At 46.0% G+C, this 26,173-nt stretch overlaps 1 protein-coding gene and 1 long non-coding RNA gene across 24 annotated transcripts in view; one reads left to right on the forward strand and one right to left on the reverse strand.

Annotated features, from left to right (window-relative positions):
* The window catches only part of FOXN3 (forkhead box N3), a 397,500-nt gene that overhangs the window by 222,678 nt on the left and 148,649 nt on the right, over positions 1–26,173 (forward strand). The window lies entirely within an intron of this gene.
* Positions 10,498–26,031, reverse strand: LOC128328842 (uncharacterized). The gene is made up of 3 exons (XR_008309420.1): positions 25,943–26,031; positions 11,557–13,702; positions 10,498–10,796 (listed from the first exon to the last, which is right to left on the reverse strand). It is a non-coding gene; the product is annotated as an uncharacterized LOC128328842 (long non-coding RNA).

Genomic DNA, 26,173 nt, shown 5'->3' on the forward strand with positions numbered 1-26,173 from the left:
GTGAAGCTGAACTGGTGTGTTAGTAATTTTTGAATTGATGTTCTTGAAGGAGGAGAGCATAATCTTGTGAATATCATTCTCAACAACATGCATGGCTTTAGTGAAAGCCTTTTGAATCATAGTTTCTGGCTTTTGGGGGTAGAGTTGCTGCATTTTCCCACCTCCTAAGAAAAGCACATCAGGAAATGCACATCAGCCTTGGCTCATTTCGTTTCCTTGTTATGTTCCATTTGAGACTGAAGAGTGTTTGGAGTTAGGGAAAGTGGGGCCTGTAGCTAGGACACTTGGACCCATATGGAGGATATTGATGTGCTTTGCCAAGTGTCGTTTAAACATGTGTGTTGCTTGAAATTCCTCACATGGAACTGGGGTGTACGGCAAGTCGCTTTTTATGTAAAGTTGCTCCTCAACTAGATTCGGACAACCTTTTTGCCTCTGCTGTTGGAAACTGCAAGGAGGAGTGCTTGTGGCTAAAATGGCAAAATTACCTGAGCCACTTCACACCAACAGTGAAACAGTTTCCAAGGGGGACTCTTTATGGTCTCAGCTGATGTACTTATGGGGAGGCAAGCATATTTTTTAACATTGTGTTATTTTTTTAAAATTTTACTGTTTTGACATTTTAATTCTGTTTTTAATTTGTATTTTATTGTGAACCGCCCAGAGATGCAAGTTTTGGGTGGTATACAAGTATGTTAAATTAATAAAATAAAATTTACCATTTATGTAATCGGTTACAATTTTTTTTTTTTGGTCTGGGAGTCTCTCTTAAAAAATGGTTACTTAAATAAAACTTTCAACAGAATGAGCATTGTTTTTGGTACAAAATCTATAGTTGGCCATGGATGGATGGATTTTCATTGTAATATATTTGTATACTGCCTTTTTAAAAAGTCTTTTTCACAAGGTGATGAACAATAAAAAAACCCAAATACAATAACTACAGATCACATCATACTAAAAATGAAGAATTGACAGCAACACAGCAAGTTGAAACAGACCTGTGATATATAGGAATTCTACTCTTCTTTTTTGCAGTGAGCATGTACACAAATCAGTGTTCCCTCTAACAGGGATTCCCAGATGTTGTTATCTACAACTCCCAGAATCCCCAGCTGCAATGGCTTCTGCTTGGAGATTCTGGGAGTTGTAGTAAACAACATCTGGGAATCCCTGTTAGAGGGAACACTGGCACAGACCCGTAACCCGCCACCCACCGCCCCACACAGAAGCATTCCCAGAGCACTGAGTCCTTCTACTCCTTCTAACTATGCCCAACCTCTTCATGTGATTGCGTCTCTCTTCTGTGTTGCTGGGGACTTGGAACTTAATCTGGACCCTATATCCATTCTTGTCTTGGAACTGGATTACTCATGTTCTGGCTTTTGACAGATAAATGTCACATATTTTGTGGAAAGATCAAATATGTCTGATACTGCAGTTCCAGGGGAACTTTCTGCAGGCCCCTGTTCAAGCAGCATCTGCCTGTGATGCAACTGAACCACTGTTCTATAGATTACCCTTTTGGGGTCAATTCAGACTAGAGCTGCTGGCACACGGGATAAGGTCAGGTGTGTGTGTGGGTGTTTCCTTATACAGAGCTTTGGAAAATGTGAAGAGGAGTGACTCAGATGAATGTCCTCCTCTCATGATTAAGGGATGTCTCAAAGGTGTACCTGGATGTCTTCCTGTAACATCAGGGTTTGGTTGGCGCACTCTCGGAACAACCCCACTGTGATTGCATGCTGTGCAGCCAGAGTTCAATCTGAATGGCCTTTGTTAGTGGCCCTTTGTCTAGCCATATTCAGGCAGTGTTGTAATGGTGCACAGTGTATGGCTATAGCACTGCCCAACAAGCTCACATGGCAAATCGCCCTAGACCTCTTCTGACATCTTAAAAAAGGACTCTCAAAGGACATAATTAATAATATGGTGCCTGGAGTGGATCTGGAAGTCCCACCTCTGGCATGTCACTTGCTCCTCTCTGTGCTGCTCACAGTTACAAAGTTCATCTGAAGAGGCAAATTCCGTAAGCGTGATAGCAGCCGCTTCCATGATTGGCAGCCTAGGGTGCCATGGGCTGCTGATCATGGTCATGCTTATGGTGTTCACCTCTTCAGGCAAATGCTGTAACTATGTTCAGTGTGTGTGTGGTTGGGGTGGGGGTGAGGTGAGTGACGTGCAAGGCGTGGGACTTGTGGAAGCACTCTGGATGGTGTACATGAGTACACTGTCATTTAAAAAAAAAATTAAGCAGGCTTCTTTCTGTCTTCCATGAGTACAGCATTTGTCCAGAGAGAGACAAACGTTGAACTTGCCAAGTGACATTATAACAGTCAGTAGAGTAGGGAGTGCATAGGCAGCCGATGTTTGGCTGACCAGCCCCTGCTCAGGGAGCAGTGGCCCTCCCCGCCATGGGCAGCAGTGGCAGCTGAGTGGCAGGTCGCTGCCTCAGGGAGGCTGCCACTGCTACTCACACAGTGAGAGAAGGGGCACCAGGGTGTCACCGCTGTGTGCCCATTGCGGCATGTGCAGTGACTCCAATGGCAGCTGCACACAGGTTCTTCGAACCCGTGTGCACATTTACAGCTCTGCCCATGATAACTGTGTACACATGATTGCAGTTACACCTGAATAGGCCTTATGTGTTGCCTTTATCTGCCACTACTATTGGGAATGAAGTATGTGGCTTCAGCTTATGGGGAGTAGATTAAGATGACAGGCAGATCTAATTTATCAGTAGAATGCTGGTGAATGATATATTTAACCCTCTCACTCATTACAGACATGTTTAGATGGGTGGGGGGGACGATTGTGTTTGCTCGCCTGTGTGCTTGCAGTGGTGCCCTTTCCATTTTCAGTTTATTTGTAGGCTGCAGCTGTCTGCCTAAGCAGTTTCGTCTCTGTAAGGGTATCTGGTGTCACTGTAATTAGACTCCCCTTGCTTCACATAGGTGTGTATCTGTAAAACTCTTCCCCATTGTTCTCTAGTAGAAGTTTAAAAACCTACATATGCCATTGTACTAGCACCTTGATAGGCAATTGCTTTTGTAGCAGGGACAATTTGAGGAGGGAGTGGAGAGTGACCAACTGGAGAGGCAGCTGGTACTCCCTCTGGGGGCCTGATTTTTGACTCTGCGACCTTCAATTGCTGACTCCCGTGCGAAAGCACAGAGGAGTATAGTATCACTGCTAATTGGTGCGCTTTAGTTTACCCAGGACAGAAGCCTTGGTTGCTGTTTTTCAGTCAAAGTCTAAAGCTAAGAGTTAAAAAGATTTATAAAATAAAGCAGGCATGCCGCTGCCTGAATGTCTGGGAACCTTGCTCCTGGCTGCCACAGAAATTTTGCCTCCAGCTACTGACACTTAACCAGTGTGTCTTCCCTCAAGCGATAGCTGAGTTCTTAATTTTTAGGCTGGTACATCATAAGGTGAACCAAGTACAGCCTGCATGGAAGAAACTCTGAAGTGTTTGTGGCCTCCTAATAGAGCTACCACGTAAGCCAATATGGACCTTGGCTTCAATTCTGAAATAAGCTATAAGCTTTTATGCTCTGTTGGAGCCTGTGGGGAATAAAAGCATGCCCGTGTGTCCAGGATTATGTTCCCCATATGAACTCGGTCATAGACATTTGGATATTCCTTGTTTTCAAAATGCCTTTACTTCCTTAGAACCAATATTCTTTATTTTTAGCCTACTTAAGGCATTGAGCCCTTTTTCACAATCAGTGAGAAGGGCTTGAGGATGCATGGGAGGAAGGCTAGAGAAGCTTACCTCCCCTGCAGAGGATCGTTGGGTCCATGCTGGGCAAGCAGATTGCCCACCCAGATGGACACCAGTTACCTCCAGTAGAGCAAAGGGTCAGGGGCCGGGACATGTTGTCCTGGACCCAAGAAATCCCACAATGCACTGAGCAAATGCGCAGTGCATTGTGGGGATCCACACAGTGACAGTTGGGCACCAATCACTGCTACAGCACTGGCTAAAAGCAGCCATCGTGGCACATGATTTTAAAAATGGGACTAGGGGAGCGCTAGCGCCCTTGACCCTGTTTAAGAGGTGGACCTCGCAGGCAGGTTTGCCACTGCCAGCAGCCAGTCGGCTCCCATGATTTCTCACATGCAGCCAAGCCCAGACTTGGCTATGTGTGAGAATAGCCTCATTGTGTGTGTGTGTGTGTGTGTGTGTGTTCGTTCCATGGTGTAGTTTGTAATGATGTCATCTACCCCAATTCAAGATGGTGGATACACAAAACTTTGAGGTATGTGGGCTAACTTGTGAACCACTTAAGTGACTTGAACCAAATTTGCTGCAGCTGTAGGGACACATGGGACACCGGAATGGCATAGTTTGTAATCTATGTGTGAATGTAGGCTGAAGTGGGCTAACTTGTGAGGATGGTAATTACCAATTAAGATTATAGTGAAAGGAAAGTAGGCATATTAGTTCTTACCAGAACAACTTGTTTAAATTTAATTTCTGTCAACCCCAGTATGGGATACGTTGGGGAGAGAAGTGTAGAAAACTTACCTCCCCCACTTTCACATTTTTAAAATGGTTTATCTATTGTCTTGCACTTAACAAAAATTATCCCATTTGTGACAAAGTGCATGGTGATGTGGAAAGAGGAGGAACTTTATATAGAGGAAGAGTAGTCATGAGGAATCTACTTACTATGCCACCAGAGGCTACACAGGGAAGAAGGAGCTCAGTCAGACATAGGGACATAGGAAACTGCCATATACTGAGTCAGGATTGGTCTATCTAGCTCAGTATTGTCTTCACAGACTGGCAGTGGCTTCTCCAAGGTTGCAGTCAGGAATCTCTCTCAGCCCTATCTTGGAGATGCTGCCAGGGAGGGAACTTGGAACCTTGAGCTCTTCCCAGAGTGGCTTCATTCCCTGAGGGGAATATCTTGCAGTGCTCACACATCAAGTCTCCCATTCAGATGCAATCAGGGCAGACCCTGCTTAGCTATGGGGACAAGTCATGCTTGCTACCACATGACCAGCTCTCCTCTCCCTGCCTACATGCTTGCTACACAACAAAGATGAACCCCATTGCCCACTGAGATCATCAGGAGATGTCCGTCTGCATTTGCCACCTGCTCGTCTGGCGGCTACTCAGGGACAGGCCTTCTCCGTTGCTGCCCCGAGGCTTTGGAATGCGCTCCCTAATGAAATAAGAGCCTCCCCATCTCTGACAATTTTAAAAAAGTCTTTAAAGACACATCTGTTCACCCAGGCTTTTAACTGATATTGTTTTGATTATTTTAATGTTTTTAGAATATTGGTTTTTTTTAAATCATCAATTTTTAAAAAAATTTCTTGTTTTGTTTTTAACTACTGTTTTACCTTTGTTTTTATCTTGTAAACCGCCCAGAGACGTAAGTTTTGGGTGGTATAAATATGTTTAATAAATAATAAATAAATAAATAAATAAGACTCTGAAACTGCAAGTACATCGGCTCTTGCAGGATTGCACAGGTGCCTTGTTTGGGTCTTGGTATGTAGTAAAGTGAGAGGGATTCTGTGTTGACAGGACTTGGCTTCTTGTTTGTTTGTTTGTTTGTTTGTTTTGTATACCACCCCTCCAAAATGGCTCAGGGCTCAGATGTCCTTCTTGATGTAGGACATCTGACACTTTGCTTCTGCCTAACATCTTACCACTGCTCATTGTGAAAATTTCCTGGATGTTGCTGATGGTGTGTGCAGCACCTTATAAAACCACACAAGGTGGTTAAGAGGTTACTCAAGGCAACCCTTTTCTATTTGTGCCTTCATGCCTTGCTATTTTTTATTTAAAAGCCAGTTAAATTATTCTGAACGCATGCTACATGAAGAAAAATGATTGATTCTTTTTAAAGTTAGGTCAGAGTTGCACAATGATGCAGATGTACAGTTTCCTCAAAGTTATTCTCTAGCTCTTTCTACTGCTGCCAGCATGGTTCATAGGAAACTCCTCCCCTGACCCCATTCCCCCATTACTGAACAGAGAGAGAACTTAATTAGTGGCACAGGTTCCATTTCATATTGTGTAATATGATCCCCCACAATTTTCCACAAGACTGTAATAAATTTTGTTTTTTTAAAAAAAATATGAAACTGAAAAACAATCCAATTGTAGCAATAGAAGAATTTAAAAGGAAGGTAGGATCAGTATCAGAAGATACTTGCCTGATTGGCCTGAGCACCTGCAGTCAGGATATCACTGTGCAGTCCTTCCCTCGCCTGCAGGGTACCTTTCCCCAGTTGCATGGGGGAATGGTTTGTTCTTCTACATATACTACGAATACCACTTCAAAGTAGTGTGTGCAGAGGAGCGGTTTGGATAAACTGCCCTCTTCACATGACTACATGACACATGACAGTGGTGTGTGAAAAATGTGCCCTGGAATGTCAGAAGAGGGAAGGGATATGTGCACTCATGGCATGTACTTCCTAATCACATGTACTTGGGCAGGTCGGAGAAATATTGTCCAAACCAGCCTACAGTGTGGTATGTAGTCAGAGTAAATCCATTTTGCAAGTAATTGGTTCATTTGGGAGCATGCCGAGAGCTATTCACAGGTTAAATTGTACCGCCTTCTTCACACATTATGCTCTCAGGGGAAAGCAAAACATGAGGGGTTAGGAATATAGGACGCTGCCTTATACCAAGTCAGACATTGGTCCATCTAGCTCAGTATTGTCTACACAGATTGGCAGGGGATTCTCCTCCAAGGTAGCAGGCAGCAGTCTCTCAGTCTCTCTCTTGGAAATGCCAGGGAGGGAACTGGGAACCTTCTGCATGCAAACATGCAGGTGCGCCTCACAGAGTGGTCCCATTCCCCGAAGGGAATATCTTATAGTGCTTGCAGATGTAGGCTCCCATTTAAATGCAAACCAGGGTGGACCCTGCTTAGCAAAGGGGACAATTCATGCTTGCTACCACAAGACCAGCTTTCCTCCCCCATGAACATGATCCATGATCAGTTGGATAATGCCCACTAGCAGTCCTTCTACTCTCCTCATGCATTTGCTCCCCACAGAGAGGGTTATGTGTGTACACATTTCCAGGTGAGTAAGTGCACATGTGTTCACTTTAAAAGTCAACACAGGAACTGGACCCTTTGAAAATATAGACCATAGACTGCATGTACTGCAGTATGCACGCTGATTGCAGCATGTGTATAACTGCATAGAGATCAATAATCGTGTATATATTTGGATTATATGTGTGCTGAATGTAACATGGAAATAGGGCTTTTGATATCCCTACAACTGTTTTTAATACCTATATATAATGCTTCCGTACTAGAGCGTGTGGTGGTGGTTGCTGGGAATCTAGATACATTGAAGTTGTATTTCCTTCTCTTCTCTGTTTCCAAGAAATTATCAGTACAAGATCCCTTGATGTCACATTTTTAATTTCCCCCCATTATACTTTCTCTACTAATTTTACACAAGCATCTTGGCTGATAATTCCACATTCTGGCCATAGTCGTGTCTGCTTGCTTGAGAACTGTAAAAACATATATATATTTTTATTGTTTTTCAACAAGGTAACAGAAATAGAAAAGAAAGAAAGAAAGAAAGAAGAAAGAAAGAAGTAACTTTACAATTAGCAGTTCTTAAGCATCTCATAATTACATACATCAATTGGGAGGTTCAGCAGCCCTCTGTTCTCCACCTTCCAAAAAACACACACCCACACGAAACCGCCCATGCTAAGAATTGTACAAACAAACAAACAAAGCAAAACCAAAACCAAAACCCAGAAATACCACTTTAATTAACCATGTATTCTAGAAAGAAAAACCAAATCTTGGGTTAGGGTGTTGACCCCGTGCTAAATTGTAAGTTATGAAAGGCTCCCAAATAGAAATAAATGTTTCATCTGAAATATTCCGTAAATAAGCAGTAACTTTAGCCATAGAGGCATATTCCCATAATTTTAATAACCACTATCTATTTTGTGTTGATGATGATTAGTGGCTACAAGCTTGGGGCAGACCATAACTCACTGAGAGAGTACATGCTTTGCATGCAGAAGATCCCAAATCAGTGCCTGGCATCTCTAGTTAAAAGACTAAGGTGATGATTGAGATCTCTGTCTGAAATCCTGGAGAGCTACTGGTGGTCAGAGTACTGGGCCAGATGGACCAATAGTCTGAGTCTCTATAAGGCAATTTCATATGCCATCCAAATTCTTGTTATAAGGATGAGCAACAGTTTGGTACCACTAATTAATTTATGATGAAGTAGCTAAAAATCTGAAAAAGCAATATGACTTGCTCAAGGCTGTACCATGGAAAGTGTTCAGAATTAATTAATTAATTAATACATTTATACATTTATATCCTGCTCTTCCTCCAAGGAGCCCAGATTGGTGTACTACATACTTAAGTTTCTCCTCACAACAACCCTGTGAAGTAGGTTAGACTGAGAGAGAAGTGACTGGCCCAGAGTCACCCAACTAGTGTCATGGCTGAATGGGGATTTGAACTCGGGTCTCTCTAGTCCTAGTCCAGCACTCTAACCACTACACCATGCTGGCTCTCTTTCAGAATGAAAGGGCGGTGATGGCATCCTGCTTCTTCGACGTGGTCTCTGTGCTTTACACGAATGGGCTTTGTGCATGCACAGAGACCTTTTCGGAGCTTCCAAGCTAGAGTTCTAACTTTTGGCGGTAACCCTGCCTCCTCTGTATATAGGTGACTGCACGGGCTTCCCTCTCCAGTCTTTCTTTGTCCATGATAGAAGACACATCGTTGAGCACTCCTTGCTAGACTACGCTGTTGAGTATTACCCTTACCAGTTTTCACCCTATATTTCGTTCAGTATTCCCCTTCGTTAGCATCTTTATTTCATCCTCAGTACCCCCCTTTTCCCCTCAAAGTTCTTTCTCGAGTTCGCCGTTATGTTGTGGCCTTCAGGCCCGGTGTGTTACGGTCTCTCCGCTCTTTCTTCGGCCTGTGGCCAAGACTACAAACTTTAAGCAGTGTGGTCGCTGCAGGTCTAAGATCCCCTCGACTGATGGCTACAAACTTTGCCTTTTTTGCCTGGGCGAGGCCCATAAAGTTTGCTCTTGCTCACACTGTGTGGCCTTTACTAAACAGGCACGCAAGAATCGGGCATCTTGACTTCGTTCTTGGCTTTGGGAACAGGCTTTCAAGTGTTGGGGATTGGACAAACCGCCTGCGATGCAGGCCCCTTCGAGCGCTTCTCCTCTGGCCTGGGAGTTTACAGCCTGTTTCCTTCCCACCAGGGATCTCAGTTAACACTCCAGAGGCCAATGTACCGGTCGATCCCGTGGCTCGGGCTTCGACCTCAGTACCGAAGAGTTCCATGGCAGTGTCGTTTTCGATGGCGGCACTCATTGAACCGCGCTTGGTCCAATCTGCCAAAAAGAAAAAGAGAAAGAAGGCTCGTCATGCTTCTACGGAACCTCCTAAAAAAAAGAAAAAGCATAGACCGACCTACGATACCGAACACCGAACCCATATGGTCCAGACGGAGACCATCCTGGATGCTGAGGTGGTCTATGCATCTAGTCCCCATGATCCCGTATACAAATCTGAGCGGGATTCTGAACCTGAAGAGCTTCCCCCAGAACAGCCCTGTTGATGGTCCAATTTGGAACTTGAGGCTGCTCTCGACGAGCACTATGCCCGTCAAGTTGAGGAAGAGACGGACTACTTTTATGCCCACCAAGAGGTTCGCCAACACTGCTGAGCCTCGCCGTCATGGAACCGCCCCTTTGGCATTCTGTCTCACCCTGGCCGTCGACCTCGGTACTGGCTTCAATACCGAACCCATGCTCAGAGACAACAACTCTTCCTCCACCCTGAACTACGTCTCTGCTACCGCCGCGGGTGCCACCGAGAAGTTCTCCCGTGCAGGCGGCCATGGCTACGATCACCCCAGGTTCTTGGCCACCTCTGACTCGGCTTCGAATCCAACCCCTTCCTCCTCCGGTTTCGAGTGACTCCTCGGATTCATCTTCGGATGAAGAGGGACCAAAATCCTTGATTTTGGACGGGATATCGTTTGGCTCTTCGCCCCCTACACTTATTATGGAACCTAGGCCTAGCTCTCCATCGGAAGATTTCTGAATATATACTGACTTTTTCTCCCGTATGGCGACCTCCCTGGGCATTCAACTTTCCCAAGGAGACAAATCCGAGCCTGACCCCCCTTTTCAGTTAATTGAAGATGATGCCCGTCCTTCGGTATCACTCCCTTTGATTCCAGCCATCCTCAAGGTCACCAAAGCCTCTTGGTCAAAACCCTCCTCCCTGCCCCAGACATCAAAGAAACTTGATTCCTTCTATAAGGTGTACGCTTCTGCTGATCAGGACGACTCCTTTTTGAAGCAGCACCCTTCCACTGACTCCATCGTAGTAGAGTCCTCATTCTCTAAGTTCTGTCGATATACCTCATCCACACCACCTGACAAAGAAGGAAAGAAACTGGACATGTTTGGCAGGTGTTTGTATTCGATTTCGTGTTTATTGAGCAGAATTACAAATTATCAGGCCTACTACGCCAGATACCAGTCCTTTCTGTGGGACCATGTTGCCCCCTTCTTAGATCATTTGCCTGAAGAACAGCAGGGCCCTGCTAAAGTCTTCCTGCATGAATCCACGCAGGTTTCAAAACAGGAACTCCATGCAATCCGTCACCTAACAGAAGGCGCGGCTAAGGTGATGGCAACCTCCGTTGTTCTTTGTCAACACGCCTGGCTCCGATCTTCTGGCCTTATGCCCGACGCTAGGTCCAGGGTGGAAGATTTTCCCTTTGATGGCTCATCCCTGTTTGGAGAAAAGACGGATGATACACTTCAGAAACTGCAGAAACTTGGTAACATGGCCCGCTCTATGAGATTTCAACAATCCTCATCCCGGCCTTACAAGCCTCAGAAATGGCAGCAACAGCCATACTCCTCCAAGCACCATTACTACCAACCGCAGGACAGATCCTTTCGCTCCGCCAGGTACCAGCCTTATAGAAAGCGTTCCAACTTCACCGGCTCCAAGCAGCAGCTACGCTCTAAAGGGTCCCAGCCCCAAACTAAGAGACAGTGACTTGAAGCCCCCTCCCCGTTGGGGCACTAGACTCTCCCCCTTCGTCTCCACTTGGGAAAATATCACCACCGACTCTTGGGTTCTTACCATCGTGAGGGTCGGCTATGCTATAGAATTTGCATCCACCCCTCCATACAATTCCCCACTTCCCACACCAGCCACCCCGGCTTTCCTAGCGGAAGTCGACTCTCTACTAGCAAAATCCGCAATAGAACTGGTTCACAACCCGCAGTCCCCGAATTTCCATTCCCGATTCTTCACCATACCCAAGCTGGACGGCTCCCTCCACGCTATCCTGGATCTCTGGGAACTGAACTCCTCTGTCACATAACGGAGGTTTCGTATGGTCACCATTCCCACCATCATCTCACTTTTGCACAGGAACCAATGGTTCGCTTCAATAGACCTCAAGGATGCCTACTATCATGTCACCATCAGACCTCAACACTGTCGTTTCCTCCGCTTTTACATAGCGGACGCCACTTACCATTTCCGCGCCCTTCCCTTCGGGCTGGCATCTGCTCCGCGGGTGTTCACCAAATGCATGGCTCCAGTGGCGGTGGCCCTGCAACAAAAAACATTCAAATTTTTCCATATCTTGATGACTGGCTTGTGGTAGCCAACAACCCACAATCCCTACTGAGGGATCTCCACACGGTCATCAACCTCGTTTCCAACCTGGGGCTCCAGGTGAATTACGAAAAGTTGAAACTCAACCCTTCTAGAACCATAGATTTTTGGGGATCATCTTCGACTCCATCCAGTCAAAGATCTTACCTCAGCGCAGGATCCAGGCTATCCTGGACTTGTCATCCCACCTTCTCTACCACCTGTGTCAGCCAGCTTGAACGATCCAGTGCCTATTGGGCCACATGGCCTCCACCACCTACGTCCTCCCTCACACTCGTCTGCGTGCCAGGACTCTGCAACATTGGTTCCTCTCTGTGTTCTCCCCACACGAAGCTTCCCTCACCCGCACCCTTATACTCCCACCTCAAGTCCTACGTTCTCTTCTGTGGTAGACAGACTCCGCCAACCTCAGCATCGGCTCCCCCTTCCAAACACCGCGTCATGCCCTTCTGCTCACTACGGATGCATCCATGGACAGCTGGGGTGCCCACGCCAACAGCCACAACATCCATGGCATCTGGTCCCCGACCAAAGCCGCTCACCATATCAACTACCTCAAACTGCTGACCATTTTCAAGGCTCTAAGAGCTTTCCTCCCCCGATATGGGACTCTCACATTCTGGTCCAAACGGACAATACTACCGCCAAGGCCTAGCTGAACAGGCAGGGCGGCACCTCCTCCAGCTCCCTCCTATTCCTAGCCATGGAAATGTGGTTCTGGTGCATTCGGCACGGCGTCATCCCCCTGGCGGTCCATATTCAGGGACAGAACAATGTCACGGCGGACAGGTTGAGTAGGAGTCAGTCAACGTCACACGAATGGCAAGTTGGCAACTACATCCCCCCACACGCCACTCCCTCTTCTGCCGCTGGTTCCTCCCAGAAATAGACCTCTTCGCATTGGAAATGAATCCGCAATGCCACCTGTATTGCTCCAGGTCCGGGATCGGACCCAACTCCCTCGGGGACGCGTTTGCCTTGAACTGGGCGGGACATCTAGTCTATGCTTTTCCTCCAATTCATCTACTTCCTCAAGTCCTTCAGAAAATCTCCTAGGACCGACTGCATTGCATACTCATTGCCCCATGGTGGCCCAGGAGGCCCTGGTTCCCCCGCCTCCTCTGCCTCTCCAGCCATCACTACCACCACCTACCACACACCCCTCACCTCCTCTCCCCCCAGGGCGGTCGCCTCCTGCATCAAGACCTACAGCATCTCCATCTCACGGCTTGGCACATAATCCCAACCTGCCCGTAAACCTACAGAGGATAGTCAATGCCTCATGTAAACCTGCTACCGTTGCCTCCTATTCTCATAAATGGACACGTTTTCAGAACTTTCTGAAGGACAGAGACATCTCCTCACACTCCGTCTCTGTGGAACATATTTGCTCATACTTACTCTCCCTCAAGGAGGCCGGTCTTAAGATACCTTCCTTGCGCGTTCATCTCACAGCCATAGTGGCTAACTCCCCGCCGTCTACGCCATCATGGTTCCAACACCCTACGGTCAAACCTTTCCTTAAAGGACTCACTCACCTCTATCCGGACCCTCCGATCATGGCACCCACATGGGACCTGACCTTGGTCCTCTCCTCTCTCATGCACCCTTCCTTCAAACCCATGGCTACAATTTCTCTGGACCTACTTTCCTGTAAAGTAGCTTTCCTCATGGCCATCACTTCTGCCAGGTGGGTCAGTGAACTCAGGCACTGACCCGCCTTTATTTATTTATTTGTTTGTTTATTTATTTATTTATTTTTGACCCGCCTTACCTGGTTTTTCACAAAGAAAAGGTTGTTCTTAGGCTGGACATTACCTTCCTGCCGAAGGTAGTCACTTTGTTTCATCGCTCCCAACCAATCTCCTTACCTGCGTTCTTTTCTGAACCGTCGACTGAGGCCGAACGTTGTCTCCACACTCTCAATGTTCTCAGATCACTTTCCTTCTACGTAGACCGGACCTCCTCTCTCCGCACTTCTAACTCTCTCTTCATGCTTCACTCTGGACCCAATAGAGGCAAGCAGGCTTCTACACAAACTGTATCCAGATGAGTGGTTCGCACCATCTCTCTAGCATACCAACTTTCCGGGAAGCCTCTCCCATCCTCCATCAAGGCGCACTCAACGGTCGCAGCTTCCCCTCCCTTTGACAGGTCCATTCCTTTGGATGTCATCTGCCAAGCGGCTACGTGGGCGTCAAAACACTCATTCATACACTATTATTTATTTATTTATTTATTATTAAAACTTTTATACCGCCCTTCCAAAAGGCTCAGGGCGGTTTACATTAAAAAACCATTAAAATCAATTAATAATTAAACAAAAATTATAAAGCATAAAACAATAACTAATAATTAAAAACATCATAAAACAACAATTAAATAATCAAAACAATTTAAAAACAAGTTTTAAAAAGCTGAGAAAGCCTGGTTGAAGAGATGTGTTTTCAGGTGTTTTCTGAAAATTGCCAGAGATGGGGAGGATCGTATCTCAGCAGGGAGCGCATTCCACAATCTCGGGGCAGCAGCCGAGAAGGCCCGTCTCTATGTAGCCACCAAACGAGTTGGTGGCAACTGGAGACAGACCTCCTCAAGTGACCTCAACGGCCGGTGGGGCTCATAGCGAAGAAGACACTCTCTTAAATACCCAGGGCCTAAGCCGTTTAGGGCTTTATAAGTTATAACTAGCACTTTGTATTTTGCCCGGAAACCTATTGGCAGCCAGTGTAACTCCATCAACAAAGGAGTAATGGGGTCTCTCCGAGATGACCCAAAGACCAACCTGGCTGCCGCATTCTGGACCAACTGAAGTTTCCAGACTACGTACAAAAGCAGTCCCACGTAGAGCGCATTACAAAAGTCAGGTCTGGAGGATACCAACAAATGTACCACTGTTTTGAGGTCATTGGTCTCGAGAAACGGGCGCAGCTGGCATATCAGCCGGAGCTGATAGAAAGCACCCCTGGCCACCGCCTCAGCCTGAGAAACCAAGGAGAGACGTTGATCCAGAAGTACTCCCAGACTACGAACCTGTTCCTTTTGGGGAAGTGTGACCCCGTCTAGAACAGGCAGATCAAAATCGTCTCTAGAGTTCTGACCCCGCACAATAAGTACCTCTGTCTTATCTGGATTCAGCTTCAGTTTATTCTCCCTCATCCAGCCCATTACTGCTTCCAGGCAGGCATTTAGAGAGGATATGCCAGCTCCTGAAGAAGTTGACATGGAGAAGTAGATCTGGGTGTCATCAGCATACTGGTAACACCCAGCTCCAAATCCCCTGATGATCTCTCCCAGCGGTTTCATGTAGATGTTAAAAAGCATTGGAGAGAGTATGGAGCCTTGAGGGACACCATACTTAAGCTCAGATTTTAAAGAGCAACGATCTCCAATCGACACCATCTGGAATCTCTCCGAGAGGTAGGAGTGGAACCACTGTAAATCAGTGCCTCCTACCCCCAACCCCCTCAGACGTTCCAGAAGGATACCATGGTCGATAGTATCGAAAGCTGCCGAGAGATCCAAGAGGACCAACAGAGTCACACTTCCTCTGTCCATTGCCAATTGGAGATCATCCATCAGGCCGACCAAGGCAGTCTCCACCCCATAGCCCGCCCGAAAACCAGTTTGAAATGGGTCTAGATAATCAGTTTCCTCCAAGACCGCCTGGAGCTGAGAGGCCACCACCCTCTCAATTACCTTGCCCAGCCATGGGAGATTGGAAACTGGCCTATAATTGCTCAACTCTGAGGGATCCAATGCAGGCTTCTTTAGAAGAGGTCTAATAATTGCCTCCTTAAGACAAGGAGGCATCCTGCTCTCCCTCAGAGAAGCATTTATGATTTCTACCAGGCCGCCTACAACAGCCTCCCTGCTAGATAGAACAAGCCATGTTGGGCAAGTTTCAAGAGGACAAGTGGTAGGCCTCACCGCTCCAAGCAGCTTGTCCACATCATCAGGAGTCACAAACTGAAATTGATCCAGTCGAATCGTATAAGAGGAGTTGTCGGACACCTCCAGTTCAGACATCAAATTAATTGTGGAGTCCCCATCTAGGTCAGCCCGAATTCGAGAGATTTTGTCTGCAAAAAAATCATTAAACACACCACAGCGGGTAACTGATGCCTCCAAATTCTGGTTCAAGGGAGAGGGAGCAGATACTAGTCCCCTCACAACCCTGAACAACTCCGCCGGACGTGAACTCGCAGAGGCAATATGGGCAGAAAAGAACCACTTCTTTGCCGCACGTATCGCCTGAGCATAGATCTTTAAATGTGCTCTATGTTGTAATCTGTCGGATTCGAGTCGAGTTTTTCTCCACTTGCGCTTCAGTCGCCTACCTTGCCGCTTCAACCCCCGTAGATCTTCCGTATACCAAGGGGCCAATTTTGAAGCAGTTCAGAGGGGACGCTTAGGAGCAATCGTGTCTACTGCCCTGGTGAGCAAGTTGTTCCAGTTCTCAACCAGGGCATCAACAGGATCACCAGCAGAGCCAACATTAAATCTCTCCAAGGCTTCTTGGAATCCTACCGGATCCAGTAACCTCTTCGGGCAGATCATTCTAATAGGCCCCTCACTACACCCTAGATGTCCAAGCCAGAAAAGACACGGCATTTGGCAGGGCAGTGTTACAATCCATCTTCACCTGATCCCTCCTCCAGGTGAGCATGGCATGGGTGCAGCTTGCTATGCGCCCATTCATGTAAAGCACAGAGACCACATCGAAGAACGACAGTTGCTTACCTGTAACTTGGGTTCTTCTAGTGGTCATCTATGCTCTTACACGCCTACCCATCCTCCCCTCTTCTAATGTCTTTTCTGCTAATCTTTCAGATTTGCGGACTCAGAAGACTGAAGAGGGAAGCCCACGCAGCCGCCTATATACTGAGGGGGCGGGGTTACTGCCAAAAGTTAGAACTCTAGCTTGGAAGCGCCGATGTGGTCTCTGTGCAGGCGCAAAGCCCATTCATGTAAGAGCACAGATGACCACTAGAAGAACCCAAGTTATAGGTAAGCAACCTGTCGTTCTCCAGCTTATATTGGGTTCCGTCACCAGCAGAAAGCCTTGGAATAGTCTACTGGGCATGTAAGGCCCAGTGCATGCAGAATTTCATTTAGTCTAACCACTAGACATACCTTGCTTGACTTAGACCTGATACTTAATTCTCTAGATCAGCAATTCATTGGTGTGCTCAGCTCTACTTGCTGAAATTTATGTACTTGGGCTTGTGTCTTCACCCTACTACAAGAACTTGCCATTTGATTTTTAAATTTTGAAGTACAAACTGTAAAGCCCACAAATGGTGACTGCTCTCAGATTAAAATCCCAAACCTTTTCTTTACCTGCCTTTAATTAATCATAGGTAGTCCCTATAAATAAATAGAAAGGCCCTAAAAATTAGTTCCAGAAAATTCAAAGTTGGATTGTGGATAGTGCCAAATAGGAGGAAATTTTCGGAATTGCAGGGCAGCCACCGAGAACATCTACAGAGTTAATAAGAAGTCAGGAACATCTTTTTATGGTAAAAAGCCATTGCTTGAATTTTACCCCAAAGGCTACAGAGACTGAGGGCAGATGGGTGGAAATGGGCTTCTGCATACTTCAACAGCCATTGTTCTCAAGCGGTAAACAGCCTTGCATAGTCCAGCATCCTCAGGTTACAAGATGGTGTTATGCTGTATCTTGGGTCACTGACTTGTATGTGGTGCTTTCTGTTATACTCCACTGTGATAAATTCATTTCATTTCTATCCCACCATTTCCCCATGGAGCACACATAGAGGCGATTCTCACGACCTCCAAAAAGCGAGCTAAGGAAACCTAGCCTGCTTTTTGGCAGTCATGTGCTGCAACGGGAGCAGGATTGGAATAGTTTCAGTATCATCAGATTAGCGCCTTATTCAAGCAGGATTGCAAAAAGGGTTTTAATCAATCAAAGTCAGAATTTGAACAACAGTTGTGTGACAAGGAAGACAATCTAATTTCTAGGACGATCTAGGAAAATAACGATCTGTTATTATTGGAAGATACAAGAACGGCAGCTAGCCTTCTTAATTACCCCTCCCCTTAGCCCAGGTTAGCAGAGCAAGCGCTCCGCTAACCCGAGTTTCTGGATCATGTGCCGCCATGGTGCAGCTCCACATCATGGCAACACATGAGTAGACCCCTGCCGGGAGGCTGCAAACAGCCTCCGGGGCTCGGGGGTCTCTCCAGGATGTTCTGTGCACTTGAGCGGGGCATCCTGGAACTTCCGGGGGCCGCGTGGCCACCAATCCCCGCAGCCCCTGCTGACTCCATGAGGGAGCCTGCAGTTGTGTGAGCGGCTGATCTGGCTGCCCAGGGCTTCCTGCCTGATAATCTGCGGGGAGAGCGGGCTAAGCCCACTCTCCCCGCTAACCTGCTCTCGGCAAGTTTCACCAATCGTGAGACTCCTCTCCAAGTATAATATACCATGCTTGCTGGGAACCAGCAGTTCCCATTACCTTACTTGCTGCCATGTCCCGTGAACTCGCCCTATATCTAACGAGCTTAAGTTGCAGGAGGGTAGATTTTAGTTGAACACTAGGTGGAACTTCTTAAAGGCAAAAGCAATTTGACAGTGGAACCCATTAGCTAAGGCGGCGGTGGTGGCCCTTTCCTTGTTGGAGGTCTTTAGGTAGAGGCTGGACAGGCATAGGTTAGGGATTCTCTGGGTTTTCTATGTCAAGCATGGAATTAGACTAGATGGCCAACAAGGTCCCCTCCAATTTTGATTGTGTTCTACTATGCCTTTCACTTTCAAAGGATCAAGAACAGTGTATCTATGATGTAGACCTCATGTCTGTGTAATCAGTTGGAAGCCCTTAGCGCGCGCCCCCACTGCCCCGTTGGTCTTAAGGCAAGTATTGGGTGTGTGTGTGTGTGTGTTTGTGGTGTTTACTATCCATCATGATCTCCTTAAAAAGCACACTTTATTCTTGTACATAAGTTTCAATATGTGTCAGTCTGACTGAAGAAGTACTGCTGACAGATCTCAATAACTAGGTTTTTCATATCTCCTCAGGTTAAAAACATGTATCTTAAAATTCTTGTTGAACACTTATATAGAGCATAAATACAATCCAACTCTCCTGTTTTAAAAATGTCTGAAAGGAGTGTAGACACTCTGGTCTCATGAGCAAGTTATTCTTATGTGAATTACAGTGGATTTGATGTGTGTGTAACTAGCAGTAAAGATTGCCAGCACTGTTGTTTTTCTTTAATATAAGAATTCCTCAGCAGTTGTATTTGTTTAGCAAAATAGTCTCTACGAATTTTGTAATTCTGAATTAAGATGAATCTCCACTTTGGAAGAAAAAAATGCTTTAGCAGCTGTGGTAGAGTCAGAACTTGTACAATATGCAGTTCTAAATACATTTGCTTGGAAATGGCACCAATTGATTTTCAGTGTGCCTTACTTCCAATTAAAAATCCTCCTTAGGATTGTAGCCTGAAGGGAAACTAGACTGCACTCTTCAAGCATCGTATGTGGGAGTTATCCAAAACAGTGGATTTATTTGGAAGTAAATAGTTTCTAGATTGCAGATCATCTGTTTTCAAAGTTTTAGTGATGAATTGTGTGGTTTTGCATTGCATTAACCATTATAGCAGCATTTTCCAACTTGGTGTGCCTTGCTGAGTCAGCTTCGAAAGTGGGGGTTTAAACACCCTGCTTTGGGAGCTAGCTAACTACTTTATGCACTGGGAAATAGTGTCTCCACTTTTGGAGCCCACTTGCCCTATAATGTACATAATGTGCCTCCTGATGTAGAAGGGAGTTAGCTGGCCCCTAAATACATAAATAAATCAAAATTGTGATGCACCAAAAAGAAAGTTGGGGGACGGTCTAGTTAAGGGGCCATGTGCTACAATTGGGGTTGGGAGTGAAGTGTCCCACCAGATTATAAAAACTAGTTAGACACTGCATTTATAGCACCATTTGAATTTTGGACTGCTCTTTAATTTAAAAAATCCAAAGACCTGGTTCAGACACAATGCCCAGCCATAGTGTGCAAAGCCAAATATCCTTTGTGATGATTTTTGAATAATATCCTCCCAACAATATTGGTGGCCACTGATATACCAGGATCTGAAACCACAGTTGAAAGCTTATTTGCGAGCCTCATTTTGTGCATACTGTGATATGGCATCACATCTAAACCCATACATAATAGTTGGGGGAGTTGCTTTGGCTTTGGAGGTTGCTGTTGGGGATAGCATCTGAGGATCTAGGGGAAGGTGGGGGAAGAACAAAACTGTATAAACCAGTTTTTCTGTGTGTGTGTGTGTGTGTGTGTGTGTGTGTGTGTGTGTGTGTGTGTAGAACCAGTAATGGCCTGGAGTCTAAACTACAGTTTGTGTATGTGGTATTGCATCTGAACCGATGCAAGATATCAGTGAGGAAAGACTAGTCTCTGATGCTGACTTCCTTAACATTTGTATTGTTTTTCATGTGTGTTAGAAATTTGGTTTTGCATTCTGTGGTGGTTCTGAATTCAGAAATAACCTATGTATACTAATGTCAAGTATCTAATTGTTGCATCTTTTTGTTTGGGTTAGGGATGTGCCCGAACCAGCTTGGATGCCAATTGGTGCCAAGTGTACTGTCCTTTTCTGTACAGAAGTGAGCAGCAGAGTAATTGAGCTAGTAAACTTTTTAAAAGTGTGCAATTTTCATGTATTCTTGATTTTACTGCAAAATTAAAATATATACTTCTGTCTCTTTCATTCTATAGTGATGCTATATCTTAGATTTTAAAGAACTGACCTACTTGTGGCACAGGAACGTATTTTGGGGCACGAGAATGTATTTTGAACGTATTTTGAATAAAGGAAAAGAACTACTGCATTAAGGGCTGATGACGCTCAAGTAAAGTGAAAGAGAGATTGCTGGAAGGAAAGCACGTTTTGCTCCCGGTTCCTCTTTCAGAATCAATAGGACAGAGTTATCCTTTTAGAGGAGTGTTGAGCACTGCACAAGTTCCCTTTTGTATGTGGCAAAGCTTTTCTGCCCTTGGCAACCCCTGGGCTACTGCATTGCTGATTCAACAAGTCAAAAATGGCCACACTAGGGTGGACTTTTTTTTTTTAAATTCCCACTCTATGAACCGCTTATTTCCAGGAGTGCCAATGCTACCAAGTCTGCAGATCTGTAGAAGTTGTAGTACACACTAGTGCAGTAGCATAAATCTACACTGTTGTTAAATCAATTTTTTTATTTAAAAAAATATCTTTTTCGCATCCTTTCCTTCAGTGAAAAGCAGATGCATTATTTAAGCCAGCGTTCCTTCCCCAAAGTGCATTTCTGAGAGATTATTGCATGCCTCAGGTGCACTGAAAAGCTGAAGGCAACATTTCTTTAAGCATTCAAGAGCTGCAATTTCCTTTGTGCTGCATTGCCCGGAAAGTCCAATTTGATATGAAATAGACATTTTTTAAAAATAAAGGTAGCAGTGAAACAGCCCTATTGTGTTTATCATGAAATTATTATTGGAAAAGCCTTCAAAAACTTAGAAAATGCAGCTTCAATGGGAATGTTCATCCATAATTAAATGAGCAACACTAGGTGGGAAAAAAGATGCTGAAAAAAGATGCATGTTGGAATAATCAGAAGCTGCCTTTTGGCCCATTAGTGGCTCCCAACCCCAATCTCCCTGGTTGTTAGGAATTGGTGTTAGCGGTGAGTGAGTCAATGTGATTAGGACAATAAGGAGACACAAACTGCCATTCTTTTGAAAGCTAGGGTGAGTAGGCTTTGCTGGTGGATTCATGTTCTCATGGCAACCCTTTAATGTGCTCCCATCACCAGATGCATGGCCAAAATTTTTACAGCTGAATGCCTGAAGTCAATGGAATACTAAAGTAGTTAGCATCTCTGGATAACCCATCTGGCTCCTCAATTTTGATGGCTGAATGTGGATTTCAGTTTCGCAGGCACCAGACATGAAAATTCATGGATGCTCTCTTTCCAAAATGTTAGTCAGTATGGCTTTGCTTGGAAACACTGTTTACATACAGTGTTCAGATAATTGGATACAGCTGGTCTTGTGGTAGCAAGCATGATTTGTCCCCATAGCTAAGCAGGGTCTGCCCTGGCTGCATCTGAATGGGAGACTTGATGTGTGAGCACTGGAAGAGATTCCCCTCAGGGGATGAAGCCACTCTGGGAAGAGCAGAAGGTTTCAAGTTCCCTCCCTGGCAACATCTCCAAGATAGGGCTGAGAGAGATTCCTGCCTGCAACCTTGGAGAAGCCGCTGCCAGTCTGTGAAGACAATACTGAGCTTGATAGGCCAATGGTCTGACTCAGTATATGGCAGTTCCCTATGTTCCTATGTTCATTTTTAGATTAAAATACAAAAATGCTCCTTTATAAGATGCGGTGACATAGGACTCTGGAAACGGGGAATGGAGCGTGCAATGAATTAAGATGGTAGTGGATATTCTGAGAAAGAATGTTCCTTTGGATTTGGTTTTGTATCTGAGTGGTGCTGATTTATGGCACAGTCTTGTAAACAGACCTTGAGAAGCAAGTGAGAGAGATGGGCAGAGCAAATAGAGACTTATTTCTAGAAATAATATCAGCCCTATTTTATGGATGATGGACTAGATTGAGAGAGAGAGAGAGAATGGCTTGCCCAAGACTTCTAGAGTTCATGTCCAGATTGGGGCTTCAGGCCAAGTATTCTAAGTCCATACTAAAAGCCAGTATGGTGTAGTGATTAGAGTGTTGGATTAGGACCAGAGAGACCTGAGTTCAGATCCCCATTCACCCATGAAACTCACTGGGTGACTCTGGGCCAGTCGCATATGTCTCAGCCTAACCTGCCTCACAGGGTTGTTGTGAGGATCAACATAACCATGTATACCACTCTGGGCTCCTTGAAGGAAGAGTGGGATATAAATTAAATTAATTCATTAAATAAAAATAAATATTAGCTGTATTCTAATTTTTGGAGAGAACTGCTGGAATTTGATGCTGTCTGGAAGCCATAATGTCTGCCTTAAAACTGCCTCTTCTGTAATCTTAAGTATTCAGCGACAGGGTGTGGTTGCATGGTGGTGAGGGCTAGGGATGTGCACCGAACCGGTTCGGAGGCCGTTTATGGGCCTCTGAACCAGTTTGAATGGCGGATGGTTCTGCCGGTCCAGAGGCAGGGGGTACTGCTTTAAGGGCGGGGGAGGGCGCACTTATCCCTCCAGCTGCTCTTCCCCCTCCAGCGCTCTGGTGTTCCAACGTCCATGGGGCGGCAGCATACCTCCCTGCCGCCCTGTTTGCCCCCGTTGTCCAGAACTAAGTGGAAGTATCTGACGCGCCCGCACACGGCGTGGGCGGAGCAACGTGCATGCACACGGCAGGGGCAGGCACATAGTGGGAGTGATGTGCGTGTGCAGGCACACCAGATACTTCCACTTAGTTCCAGACAACAGGGGCAAACAGGGTGGCAGGGAGGTATGCTGCCGCCCCATGGACCTTGGAAAACCGGAGCGCTGGAGGGGGAAGAGCAGCAGGAGGGATAAGTGCACCCTCCCCCGCCCTTAATGTGGCACCCCCATGCCTTCGATCCCTAGTGAGGGAAAGAGTACTTTGCACACTTTCAGAAATTATTCTTATTTTGCATATACTAGAAGTAGGATTTGGTATTAAAAGCAGGTTGCACCTGGAATGGGGAAATCAGGCACAAATTAAGCTCTGTCTAGAACTGACCATGCATCCTAGCATTTGCTGCCGTCTAGTACTAGTTTCTGAGATTGAGAATCTCTTTCCCCTGATGTGTATGAACAAAGGTCTTAAGGGCCATTCCTGCAGTTGCAAGCCTTTGGTTTTCGTTTGGTAGGTTGGGACCCAGAACTGTGTCATGGGCCAAACCATAGGTGGGGTTGCATCAGGGGCACAACCATCATTTCTTTCATCATCTTTCTTATTTTCTAAGAAAAAAGAGGTCATCCACACAATCAAAAACTGTGCTCTACCTGGGTTTGGGAGCTGTGTGTGCTTCCAGTTTTCTGTTGTGTGGAAGCAAGGTAAGAGGAAAACCTGGGTAGAAGTGACTTAAGATATTCATGCACGCAGGCAAAACGGGGCTAAGGAAGTCCAGCCCGTGTTTTCCTGCACATGTGTACTGCCGGGATCTTGCCCAATCCCTGCGGCACCTCGGCAGCAAACCTGCCTCTGGAGCCACCGTCCTAAACGATGTTAGGAGAGCATTTGTTCACCTAACGTCGTTTAGGACAGTGGCAAATGTTCTCCTAACCCCTTTTTCCTGATAACTCCTGCTAACTGGGCAAAGAGGCACTTTTTTAACATGGTCATTTTCCTTATTGAGCAGGGCAAGAATAACTGGCCCTATCCACCCCCAGCACAGTAGCTCCACGGACTGTTGCTGGTGTCTATCTTATGTTTCTTTTAAGATTGTGAGCCCTTTGGGGACTGGGAACCATCTTTCTTCTCTCTCTCTCTCTCTCTCTCTCTCTCTCTCTCTCTCTCTCTCTCTCTCTCTCTCTCTCTCTCTCTCTGTAAACCACTTTGGAAACTTTTGTTGAAAAGCGGTATATAAATAGTTGTTGATCATCTGCCAGCCCTAGCGCAAGCAGCCGGGGCTAGCAGACTGCGGGGCTCCTGGTTGGCTTTGGGGAGGGGGATCCTCATAATGCACCATGTATTTGTGGGGTGTATTATGGAAGTTCCAGGGGGCAGGGTAGTGTGATACGTCCTGGCACCCTGACCCTCCACACTGCTGGCAGTACATAAGAACAGCCCTGCTGGATCAGGCCCAAGGCCCATCTAGTCCAGCATCCTGTTTCGCACAGTGGCCCACCAGATGTCCCTGGAAGCCACAGGCAGGAGTTCCTGCCCTTTCTCCTGCTGTTACTCCCCCGCAACTGGTACGCAGAGACACACTGCCCCCGAGGCTGGAGGTGGCCTACAGCCCTCCCGACTAGTAGCTGTTGGTAGACCTTTCTTTCATGAAGTTATCCAAATCCCTCTTCAAGCCATCCAGGTTGTTGGCTGTCACCACATCTTGTGGCAGAGAATTCCACAAGTTGATTATGCATTGTGTGAAAAAGTACTTCTGTTTGCTGCTCTTAGATTTCCTAGCAATCAATTTCATGGGATGACCACTGGTTCTAGTGTTATGGGAGAGGGAGAAGAATTTCTCTCTATCCACTTTCTCCACACCATGCTTGATTTTATAGACCTCTATCATGTCTCCCCGCAGTCGTCTTTTTTCTAAACTAAATAGCCCCAGGTGTTGTAGCCTAGCCTCATAAGAAAGGTGCTCTACGCCCTTGATCATCTTGGTTGCCCTCTTCTGCACCTTTTCCAGTTCTACAATGTCCTTTTTAGATGTGGTGACCAGAATTGTACACAGTACTCCAGGTGTGGCCGCACCATAGTTTTGTATAAGGGCATTGTAATATTAGCCGTTTTATTTTCAATCCCCTTCCTAATGATCCCTAGCATGGAATTGGCCTTTTTTTACAGCTTCCGCACATTGTGTCGACACTTTCAATGCGCTGTCCATGACGACCCCAAGATGCGTCTCCTGGTCAGTCACCGACTGCTCAGATCCCATCAGCATATACTTGAAGCTGGGGTTCTTCGTCCCAATGTGCATCACTTTACACTTGCTAACATTGAACTGCATTTGCCACTTTGTCGCCCATTCCCCCAGTTTGGAGAGATCCTTTTGGAGCTGCTCACAATCTGTTTTGGATTTCACTACCCGAAAGAGTTTGGTATCATCTGCAAATTTGGCCACCTTGCTGCTTACCCCTGCTTACCCCAGTAAGTAGCCAGCAATCGTCTAGGCGGGTAATACACCTGCACAAGAAGGAACCCTTGATCATCTGCAGGGAGGTAAGCTTTTTAAGGCTTCCTCCCCCATGCCCTCTTGCCCTTTCTCACTGGTCATGAGAAAGGGCTCATTGTTTGGAAGCAACGTAGGAGGAAAACCAGGGTCACTTTTCCTCGTACCTTGCTTCCACACAACCGAAAATTGGGAGTACACACAGGTCCCAAACCTGCGTAGAACACAGTTTTTGGTTTTGTGAATGTGCTCAAAGTAAAGCATAAAGATGAGGGTGGTGAAAAGTGAGGCAAGGAAAAAGTAGAGGAGTGGTGTGGGGAGAGAGGGAACAACAACAACAACAACAACAGAACAAGACTGTGCAAGTGAGAGTTGGATGTTGCTGTGGATTGTTTTTCCATTCATGGTTTTTTACTTACCTTTTTGCTTGCTGTTTTTTTTCCTGGTGGGTAGGAGGCAATGGTAAACCCCTCCTGTATTCTGCCAAAGACAACTGCAGGGCTCTCTGGTTGCCAGGAGTCAACACCGACTCAACGGTACACTTTACCTTTATGTTTTGTTTAGCTGGATCTCACTAGCTTGCTTGGATGTCACTTATGAGAGAGAAAATCATTTTAATAGCGAAAAAATGTAAACAGTGAAAAACAGAG

Source organism: Hemicordylus capensis, chromosome 1 (assembly GCF_027244095.1).
Source record: "Hemicordylus capensis ecotype Gifberg chromosome 1, rHemCap1.1.pri, whole genome shotgun sequence".
NCBI lineage: Eukaryota > Metazoa > Chordata > Lepidosauria > Squamata > Cordylidae > Hemicordylus > Hemicordylus capensis.